This window comes from Pyxicephalus adspersus, chromosome 4 (assembly GCF_032062135.1).
Source record: "Pyxicephalus adspersus chromosome 4, UCB_Pads_2.0, whole genome shotgun sequence".
Classification (NCBI taxonomy): Eukaryota; Metazoa; Chordata; class Amphibia; order Anura; family Pyxicephalidae; genus Pyxicephalus; species Pyxicephalus adspersus.
Genome location: NC_092861.1, coordinates 55,904,107 through 55,915,462, shown reverse-complemented (window position 1 = coordinate 55,915,462; position 11,356 = coordinate 55,904,107).

Here is an 11,356-nt window from a genome sequence, read left to right as displayed (position 1 = left end):
GCAAAGAACACTTGGTCCACAGTAAGCAGGTGAAGGAAGTTGTCATACTTCATTAAGAAGCTATTCTCGTAATTTGGATTAATGAATATAATTATATTATTCTGCACATTTTGCATGTATGTTTGATATAATAGGAATCGTCCATTCCTCCTAATTCCTATTACAAAATTTGCATCAGGCAGGACTTTATTGCAGAAAGGGGCACACAATGTCCTTTCTGCCTTAAGCATTCTTATCTGCCTGCCGAATATTGGAATGTAGAAGACGAAGATGGCGGTGCCCATTATGCAAAAGGAACAGGTTAGTAAATACACCAGGTTTAGATCTGCTTTAAAGCACTTCTATTTCACCTGCCCCCATTATACTGTGTAGTTTATCCATCCTATCTACAACAAACGGACCAGAAAGGTCTGAAGGGGCCCTAATGCATGGTAAATATTTCAGCACTTCACATGACATCATGGATGTACATTTTATATAGTCAAAGAGAGCCCTCAGTAAAAAAAAAAAAAAAAATCAATAGTGAGAATTTTAATAGGTAAATTAGTAAATAGAGACACTGTTCTATACAAACATACCATTCTGTGAAAGTGCAAAGGTGTAATTCAGACTTGTGGCCCTTAAATAAGGCACGTGGAAGAGTGAAATGATTTCCCTTTGTGAAAAGCAATTAGAAAGCCTATGGTCTAGTTACATAGATATTCATAGCAATACCTGACATCTTTTCTTGTATGAGGAATGTGCTATGTCATGTTCTGTAAACATAAATCTTTTTTTTATAGGTTCTGCAGTGCCCTGACTATGTCTATTCAACTATTCACATATTCATAAAAGCTGTAGAAAATTGTTATAAGCCACCCCAACATCTTTACCTGCTATATATTCCGAATGGCATTACAATGTATTTTGCCATCAGATGTAGACTGTGGTGGAACAATACACTAACATGCTGTAAATAATACATCCAGCTTTTTGGGGCATCATCCAGACTTTTCAAATTATTAGATTGTGGGAATGAAAGCAGGTTATTGCACACCAACACAGTGCAATTTTGGGAATGGGACCTAATACGTTTTAAACACAGTTTCTCTTCTTTAAGTCTAGCTTGTGTTATTTGAACACATTTTATATTAGAGCTCTCCAATAGAGAGTATACACTTTGATCTGTGAAGCTGGGTGATCCAGCAAACCTGGAATAGATTTCTTCATCGTCATTTTCTAGCATGTTTGCAATCCTGGACCAGATCCAGTCTAGGTTTGTTGAGTCAACCAGCTTCACTGAATAAAAAGTGTATCTTCTCCAGCCTTGGAGACCTTTAAAAAATCAGGACCATTGTACATATTTTACTTTTAAGTCTGTTTTTGTTCTTTCAACAACTTTAAAATATTGCTCATCCACATGATAAATTTATCATTTGTTAATTTAAATTTCAGCCACTTACCCGTAACTACTATACTTCATAAATATATTTTAAAAAGCCTTAAATGTTCTCTAGTCAAAACTTATTTATTTTTTTAGGCTTGAGTATAGAACAGATTGAAACTCTATCCATTTTTTCTATGCTGTCTGCATCCCTGTGTAAAGAAGGCCTGGATCTAAGGGAAAAGGGGAATGAGCTGGGGGGCAACATGACAGGGTGAGGGGCAAGGCAGGAAAGGGTTAAGGTTATGGGGAGGTGGTGATGGAGGATATGGGGTGATAGGTGGGGCTGTAAATTAGGAGGGGTCAAGGAACAGCAGATAAAAAGATCAGCAGGAGAGGAGAGGTCAGAACACCCTTTGAAAGAAGTAGGAGAAGTTTTCCCACCCACCGTCCCCATGTTTGGGTTCGGGAGTTAGGTTTGCTCATTGTCATTCAGCTTGGTGATTTTTGCGGGTCTGGGAGAGTGGGGATGGATAGTAGTGAGCGGTGGGGAACCCATCAGGGTATGGAGTTCTGGAAGTGGGGGGCCTCATGGGACACTGGGTTGTCGCCAGGCCCGGTGGGAGCTGTGGGATATCTGTAAACTGTCCCCGAGTCTGTGTGGTCGCGTCTGGGGGCCTTTGTGGTGAATAGGAGTATCCATAAAATGGTGGTGATAGAATAGTACAGTCATGGACCTTCAAAACCTTTAAAATGGGTAAATGTACCTGGTTGTTTGAACAATGTTTTGCTATAAAGGATAAAAGAAAGTGATTTTGTTATGTTAAGAAAAGGCTGGTATGGCCAGTTTGCCCCAAGAACAGGTCTCTGTGGTTATTTAAGGTTATCAGTCAGGAGAAGAGTGGTGGTAAGCTGGAAGCAGAGGTAAGGATGTCTTCTTCGTCTCTACCCTTGTCAAGGATCCACCCTCTAATTTGGTCCTGGTGACCTTTTCTTTTTAAAAGGAAAAGAAATTTAGGGAAAATGCTAAATTTTATTCCGGACAAGAATGCACTTTCAACAATACAATTGTTTGATATACTAGACTTTTTTTTTCTTTTAAATATTATTCCTGGGAATAAGCTGGTTCCTGAAGTCATGCACATTGTTTACCCTTGTCCCTTATCAGTGTATTTTTATGATTAATGAGTCCTTTATTGATAGATAAAGTGCAATTCCAGATATTTAAATATAACGCAACTTTGTAGTCATCTTTGTTTTAATACCCTGGGGACAAACTAAATATTTGCTTTCTGTTAGCACTTGACACTGTAGTGAACACGGTGCTCTGTGCTTATGGCAGGAAAGTTCAGGTCACCTGTCTCATCAGCTGATATGAAAGCCTAGCCAAACATACAAGGAATGTCTATACCTAAGAATGACATTCATTAGTTTGTGTAAATATGATGCTGTTAAATGAAGAGAAAAAAATGTGTAAAGCATGTAATCAGCTATGTATTGGGTTTCCACAATATAGTATATAATTTACTGTAGTTTAGGGAAAGAACCTCATTGGATGTGGGATGGGGGAGTAATCACCCATGCTAGATAGTTAAAGACCTTTTAAGCCAGGTGAAAAGATCAAGTATATGAAAAAGTGTAGGCAATCTAAAATGACCATATTACAATGACATTGTATAAGCAAAAATTACCTTCAGGGAAAACACATACCAGAATGGTTATTGAATCCATAGATATGCTGATAAAGGTATGTATTATCCCATGCCGAGATTTACAACTGGGGCTTCCGTTCATGTTAAAGTGAAGTAGACATGAAAGGCTAAATAGTTACAGAAGAAGTTATTATCTACATAGAACCTAGGCTACCTACAGTATATCTGTCCATGCTGACTGTTCTGATAGCTCTCCATTTTCTAAAAGTAATGCCAGTTTTGCTTTAATGCAAATCACAGTTTGCTTTGTCTTGGTTCTACACACACATTTACTTTAAAGAACATGCAAAGTGTTCTGGCACTGTTATTTGTCTATTTTGTTGCACCTACATCTATGGAGTCCCAAGCACAACAAAGACCCCTAGACATCAACCTTTGCTACTTTTTTGATATGCATAGGCTGTTCTATTACCTAACTACTCCAATAAGGGAAACCATCTGTATACTGCAAGATAAGGCCTCCAACTCTATTTTATATCAGTGAGACAGCCTACAAATCCAGACTATTATACTGGAAATACAATATTACAGAATCGTACATGTTGATTTGTAAAATGGTATGCAAAAACCTAACAATCATAAATCATCAGCATATAAACTTGTACAGTGTACAATATTTGTCAATTAATCTTCAAGCAAGTTCAATCACACTAAAATTAAATAAATAGGTTTGATGTTAAGCAAGGTAACTTTTAGCTAAAATGGCCATTTATTAACTGTCCTGGTTAATTCTAGATTAAATCGTCATTGCCTAAGTAGACATTTATATAATGGTAACTTGAAGTATATGTAAACCCAATTACTAAAATATCAAATAACCTTTAACATAACATTTTTTTGTTAACATAACATAAGAAAAAATAGGTAATTTTTAGTTACAATCTGTAGGTATCATTAAATTATTAGCTGGTAATTCTGACAGATGAATTCTGGATCCTTCTGCAGGTATCTGCATTATACACTACTCTTTATCCCATATTCTGTATTCCCATATTCCCTCTATTTATGTATAAAATGTCTAAGAGTTCCAGCATTGCAAAAGTCAAATTCTTTTGATTTGGTTCTGGTACAGAAGAATCCCCCCTATATGGCAGCCCTGCTTATATGTGATATTGTGCTGTCATTCTGTTGCACCTTCTTCCAAATTGAACTACGAAGGCTCTGCTACTGTTGCCACTCTCAGGAAACTTGCTGAAGTGTATGCAATATGTATGAGAAAAGAAGTGCCCGCAAATATGTGCAGGACATGCAGCAAAAGATAAGAGATGCTTTTAAATCATCCTATATTTTTTTATATTCATGAGAATGTAATCAGACTGGCTAACAGTCTGTAGGGAGTTTATTATGTATGTGTACATGGCTTTATCTCAGCATACAAGGAGATGAGCTGTGATACTCAAGCAGCCCGTCAAAGAATGTATATTAAATACAAAGATTGGAAAAACATTACCCAGCATGTAGGTAGAAATATGAGAGTTACACAAATATACATTCTTAGTTTATATATATATTTATATATATATATATATAAATCACATGTTAACAAATGCAATGATCTTTCTTAAACCCTGATCTCTGTGATCACTTGAAGGAAAAAGTACAATATACAATACCATTTCCATATCCAAAATAACTTTAGGGATACACATGACCTGCTCTTTCTTGATGTATAAATTTATGGGTTGTAGTGCTGCTTTCAGAAAATAAAGAAACTCATTTCCAGTATATTACACCTTTACCCTGGACATCTGCCAGCTCAGGAAGATTTGTTAGTGCCAGGAGCAAATTATTATCCATATTACTGAATCTCCCACATCTCTCTGCAGGTGATCATAGCAACCTGCTTTGTCTGAACAAAGAAATGCTGTCTAACCAGATCCTGGGGCTGACCATCCAATAACTCCACACTTGAAGACTCGCTCATGATGGACAGTAATTATCTGTGTGCGTGTGGGGAACGTGACGCGTTTTACAGATAAAATCTCACTTTTCTCTTTTTAGGCATGTTAACTGCAGCTGTATTTTCAGTGTAACATATTCAATCGACTTTGAAAGTGGAAGCATTACTTCCTGTATTTTTCTTTTACCATACCATTTCTTTTTCTAGAGGCAAGTATATCTTTCTATCTAAATCACCTTTAGTTTGATTGGGCCAAGATTACTTTAGAACATTCAAAATTATTTTTATATGCATTGATTTTGACTGATCACAGGAAGATGTCTGGTTGTTGGCTATACACAGCTTCTTGAGTTTTGGTATCTTTGTATGTACAGGTCCATTATACCTGCATGACAATATTTCTGGCTGTTCCTGACAACACTGGCAATAAACTGAGCAAAAAAAAGGATAACTAGCTCAATTTGAAATGTGTAAGTTTGGCAGCTTTCCAATGCAAGAGTAGGTCTAGGTATTACCATAGTTACATGGTTAGGTTGAAAAAAGTCCATCAAGTTTAACCACTGGGGAAAAAAAACATATCCCAGATATAAACCTTATATCTTTAATATTATTATTAATAATTATAATATTAATAATAATAAACCATTTATATAGTGCCAACATATTATGCAGTGCTGACATAGACATAGTTGATCCAGAGGAAGGCAAAAAAACCCTAGTACAATTTGCTCCAACTTTTTTAGCAACAATGTTTGCCAATCGGATGTTCCCTGGATCAGCAGTCTCACTAGGAAGGTCATTTATACCAGCGGTCGCCAACCTTTTTGATTGCGCCGACCACTTAAATTTCTGACTCCTGACTGCGTATGCGCAGGTAGCCGATTGTCAATTAAAGGGGAGGAACCTCCCCCGTTGTGATGTTATAATGCCATAACCCTGTCCACTCTGCCATGGCAGATCTGAGCCTGTGATAGGCGAGTGGGCGGGTTGTGTCGTGAAACACAGCCCGACCACTTCCTTGAGCCAGGGATTTATATGAGGGATTTGGTCTGCGGCTCTGGCCAGTGCATCCCCCCAGTGGGGTCCTTCTCCTGACCCTACTCGGGGGTGCACCAACCAAAGTGGCGGACCCCCAAAATCTTCCTGTGGACCACCAGTGGCGACCGCTGGTTTAAACAATCTCAGCATTGGAAATCAGTGTATATGTAAATATAACACAAATTCCAAACTGTATCTACCATTACTGTTTTCTCAGTTCTAGAGGAAAAGACTGGCTGGTGTACAGAAAAGTCTTTGGAACCATGCTGTCCCTATTTATTGATCTCTCCTGCTTTCCCTTATCTGTGATTAGCTTCAACTAATCTTGGCCAGCTCCCTGATATTAACCTGTATGCATAAGACAGTTTTCCAGAAGAGAAAAAAGCATCATATAGAATCTCAAAAACTGATAAATAATTTCATTTGAGGTTTCTAGTTCTGACCAAACAGGCCAAAGTTTAGGTCTGTTGCTGTATATAAATTGTTTCACTTACTGGAAGGTAAAATGTTGTATGTAGGACAGTAATTTAAGAAAAATTTCTCCAACTGTGTCCTGGATCACAGTGTTCAATTGGCAGTTTTTATCATAAGTAGAAACCATTTTAGCTAGATATACACACTAGGATTAATTGCACTACGGTCCCAAATAACCAGAGCTGTGAAGTTGGCATCAGCGGAAACCAATTATTGTCTACCTGGATTTGGACATGGTACATTTTTTGCCTCATAAATAACACGAACAGGTGTAACACAGAGTGTTCACGGGGGGTCCAATAAAAAACTCTGTAAAAGGACCCCTTGATTTGAAGTTATGCCTATTGGTGATTTAATTTGTTTGCTTCTGAGATATAACTTTGTTGTCTATTATCCTATTAGCACCACACAAATTTGTGTTTCAAGTGAGGATTCTGCCAAAGAGTCAAATCGTCAAAAAGAGAAGAAATTTAAAGTAGAACTTTAGGCACGGTGTTTATTTTTCCCACTGTGTCAAGAAAAGTCATCTTTTTTGAGGTATAATTCATGTCTGCTTGGCACTATTCTTCAATATCAGTTTGATTTCTGCTGAATAGTACAGCTCCTGCTGTACTTCCAACCCCTTCCTGGTTTGAAATCTTTTTTTTTTCTCAGGGTCTCAGGTACTGTTCCATTTTACATTATATGTCATTTTACACCCTGTGTCCCCTTGGCCATTCATTTGGCCGTTTTGTAATGAATAAGAAGAGGAGGCATTAGAATTGCACAAGTATAGCAATGAATAGGACTATAGATTTCATATCAGGAATGGAAAGGAAATACAGTGGGATCAATTTTTGATGTTTAATGTTATTTAGTTTTTAAACAGTGCTACTTGGCTGTGTCTGGAGTGTGTCTGCTTTAATTTTCAGTGTAGTCTTAAACTAGCTATAGCATTTGGTTGTGTGGAATTTGAAATAAAATTCACCCAGTATAACCTAGGGACTACACGCTTTACACTGCATATTGCTGGAACCCATCCACCAAAGCTTCAATTTTCAGAAGCTAGCAGGTGAGTCTAGCAACGTTAATACATAAGAATAGTTCCAGTATTTCTTTCTTTTTTCAGTATTCGGTTTTCTTTTACCTTTTTGTAGTCATCATGTATGTTTTGTGGGAGAGGAGTCTTTGTCAGAACCATGCCACCTTTACCACTTTGGCTTAACTATATAATTGATTTCCATAGGGTCCTCTTTCTACTAAATCCCATTGTGAGTATAGGGCTGCTTTAGGTATATAATTCTTTTTATACTTGTGGAGTATTTGTGGCTTTAAATTTTGTTTTGCAGTTATCTGGATTTAAACAGTAAGAGAGGAATAATTTCTTTGTTGATTTTTCTGTTTTTGAAGCCTTAATACTTGGATATCAATACTTGCACTTCTTTGATGCATTATGCTATAATTTGTTTTGCAAGTATAAATAAGCACATCATTTTAGGCAAACATGTCAGTGGATTTCTCTTGTTAAAATATTTACCTTTTGGAAAAAAAATAAAATTAATTAGCAGAAAAAACAAAGCATTTTATTGATGAACAAGTGGACTTAAATTATACTGGCTGTAGTTCTTGGAGGAATATTTGGAGGCCGGTCCTAGTGAAAGCCACACATACCTCACCTTAGTTTGTGCAGGATTAGGAGAAAGGCAGGCAGAGAGGATGTGTCGGGGATCTTGTATTCTTAACCTTTCTTCTGATAGGGCTCTTGTAGCCAGAAAGTAGACTGGCACTACTTATTTTAGTAAGCAATGTAACATTGGCTCTTCCAGTTTTTTTTTAATCTGTAATGTACGTAGTAAGGCCATTTTACATCTACAGCCTTTAACAAATCTCTGAGCCAAATTTTAAAGTCACTATACCAAAGTTATTTTGACTGGTCCTCAGTAGATTCCAACAGTGCATGGTTTACAGATTTCTTCTGTATGACCACAAGCAAAATATTTGGTCTGATTTTTAAAGTACAGTATATAAGATTTTAGATATTTATCTAAAGAAAAATGTTAGGGATAACATTGCTGCCCCCTACAATGCTAGATATCTTGCTGTTTTTTTGGGCTTCAATAATGGATTCCCTACTTAGAATCACTAACCCACAAAACAATTGCGGGTCAGAAAAGTAGGATTATAATCAGAAGTTTCCATCAGCATACTTGTTCCAGTGTAGTGAGTCAAGGTACTAAAAGAAAAGGTTCTACTTGACAGATAGGCAACTAATATTCAAATAAAGAGAAGTCTGCAATTGAAGCCTCAGCAGTTCTTAGAACTGGTTTCCTTTAAAAATGGAAAGGGGAAGGAAAGGGTGTGAAAATGTTCGTGTTCATAGCGGTTGGGTTAATACTCTCTAAGCTCGATTCACAAAATTTTTTGACAAGGATAAGCAATTACTGCTTTTTCCTAATCTCATTGAGCTTAAAATAAATTTTTAGATATTTGAGAAAATGTTGTTATCCTGGTGTGTTAGCTTAGTTTCATGATAAGCAGAATGCAGGACAATGCACCAAAGGCTTTCACTGATTTGATAAAGCTGTGCACCTACTTGAAAGTATAGAAAGTATTACTGGCCGTTATGAAGGGTAGGAGTTTAAAAAATACTGCTACCTTGTGGGCTTTTTTTCTGAATTTCTAAAGAATAGGGCTCTGTAAAAGAGATAAAAAATCCATTACTGCAGTGAAGTCACCTTTAATTATTATGATAATTTGTGTAATCTGCAATATTTTGGTGGTTCTGTACACGGTACATTGGTCATTCATACCAGTTTCTCTCCTTGGAGCTTCTTTCAGTCTGTCAATGTTTATAATATAGTTATGCAGACACACATTGTGCCAGGATTGTTCAGTCAATGAACTTACCAGTAAGTTTTAATATTTGATTAGTGCCTCAGTCCATAGGATGGCTATTCAGCCTGATCGCCTGCATACCTGACTGCTGACACTCCATACCTGGATGCTACTAAACCCATTGATTGTCACTGGAAAGTGACTTGCAGTTTTTAGATATCAATCGGCCAGTGATGGATAACCACTGTCAGCTTGTGGATTAGAAGCCATTTCTTCAATGTATATACTTGCAGTGTAACAATCCAATAAATTTATGCTTACCACTTGTTTAAAGCTCATTTGTATGGTGTTACTATATCTACCAAAATAATTTGAATCATGTGCCAGATTTGATATCTAATATGAGTGAAACTTTAAATAAGAACAAGCTTAATTGCTGCAAGCAGGCTGAAAAGTCAGAATTTATTACCAAGAATACAGAGGTTCCATGCCTTGATACATACTTTACATACTTTTGCAATTGATAACTTAGGTTAGGTTTTATTGGGACTTACAATATGATGGTGTTCAGTTTTTGTTCACAAATGGAGCAGCCAACACCAGGCTGTAGCTGTAGAGTTGAAGGACCAGACTAACCAGCAACAGTCATTTCAAGAGGAAATTCCAAGTCTTTTGGCACTATTTAGAGTGACAGCCTATTACATAGAGACGGAATTCATACATCAGGACATAGACCTGTAGTGAGATAGATATGTAGGCGGTTCATTAATTGATTGTCAAAATACCAGCGCTGCAGCGTGAATGACCAAGGTGGAAAGGTGCCAGCTGTTAGGAGCCGCATGGACTTCCTAATCCTGAAGCAGGTCTGAAGGTGCCCCATATGTGTGTCTTTTTTAGGTAGTAGATAAAGGTTAAAATCTGACATTCCGGCAAACATTTCCTTATGAGACTCTTCCAGGTCCATGTGTTTCAATGACAATAACTGATTCCTACCACGGAATGTTTGTGGGAACGTCATTTTCCATGCTTTATAAATCGAGTCCTTAGAGTTAGGCTAGGTGCACACGTGCAATATTTCTCGTCCGATAATCAGCTGAGGGCTGATATCGGATGAGAACCTTGCATGTGTATAGGGCTCGTCGTCCATCTCCTGAACGACCATCCTGGCGTATCCACAGACGATGAATGAAAAACAATTGTAATGGAAGTGAAGGGAGAGAGAATGCAGCGGGGTGCCGCTCTGTAGTTCTCCCCCTCCCCTCTCCATAGAGTAGAATAGTGCTGTATGTACAGAGCTCGTTCATGCATCGTGCAGTAGTTAGTCGTGAAAGATCCTTTCCAACGGTAATTATTGCACATGTGTAAGTAGCCTTATGTACATTCATATGGGCACTAAGTGTGCTATTGTCTGTGCTTTTAAATGACATACCTAATCCTGTTGTTCTATTGGAGCAATGCTGTAATATTTCATGGAATTTTGAAGTAAATAAATGTGATGCCCCTTTGCCATTTCATATTATGCAAGAAGTCAGTCTTTGTTGTACAGATTGATGTGCCACATATAACTGGTGCCATAAAATAAATATATGAAGATTTGCTGGAAAGAATTCTATGTACTTTGAATTTAAATGCTTTGCTCTTATTTCTGGATGACTTGTATACCACATGCCTAAAAGATTAATGCAGCTGTCCTCACTGATGGGGAAACTCTCATTTAGCCATTCATAAGTCTGCTCTCCTGCAATGTGCTTTTCCATTTTGTTTGCTCATTTGGCTGTAATGTCTACTATTATGCTTTATTTTAATCTGCTGTTCTGGCCAGTGCTGTTGCATTCCAACGATGCATTACTTTCTTGCTTTTTTTTTTCTACCTGACACAACTTAAAGTTGGCATTGTCCAACCATCAATAAGCCTGACAGCACACACAGCCTATTGTCCTCTGCTTGTTACCCTTACTCACCCTCATACAGGTAGGTCAAATCTAACCCATTCGATTCCTTTGTACCTAATGACAGGGTTATCCTGTCATTAGGTACATGGGCGGTACATAACTG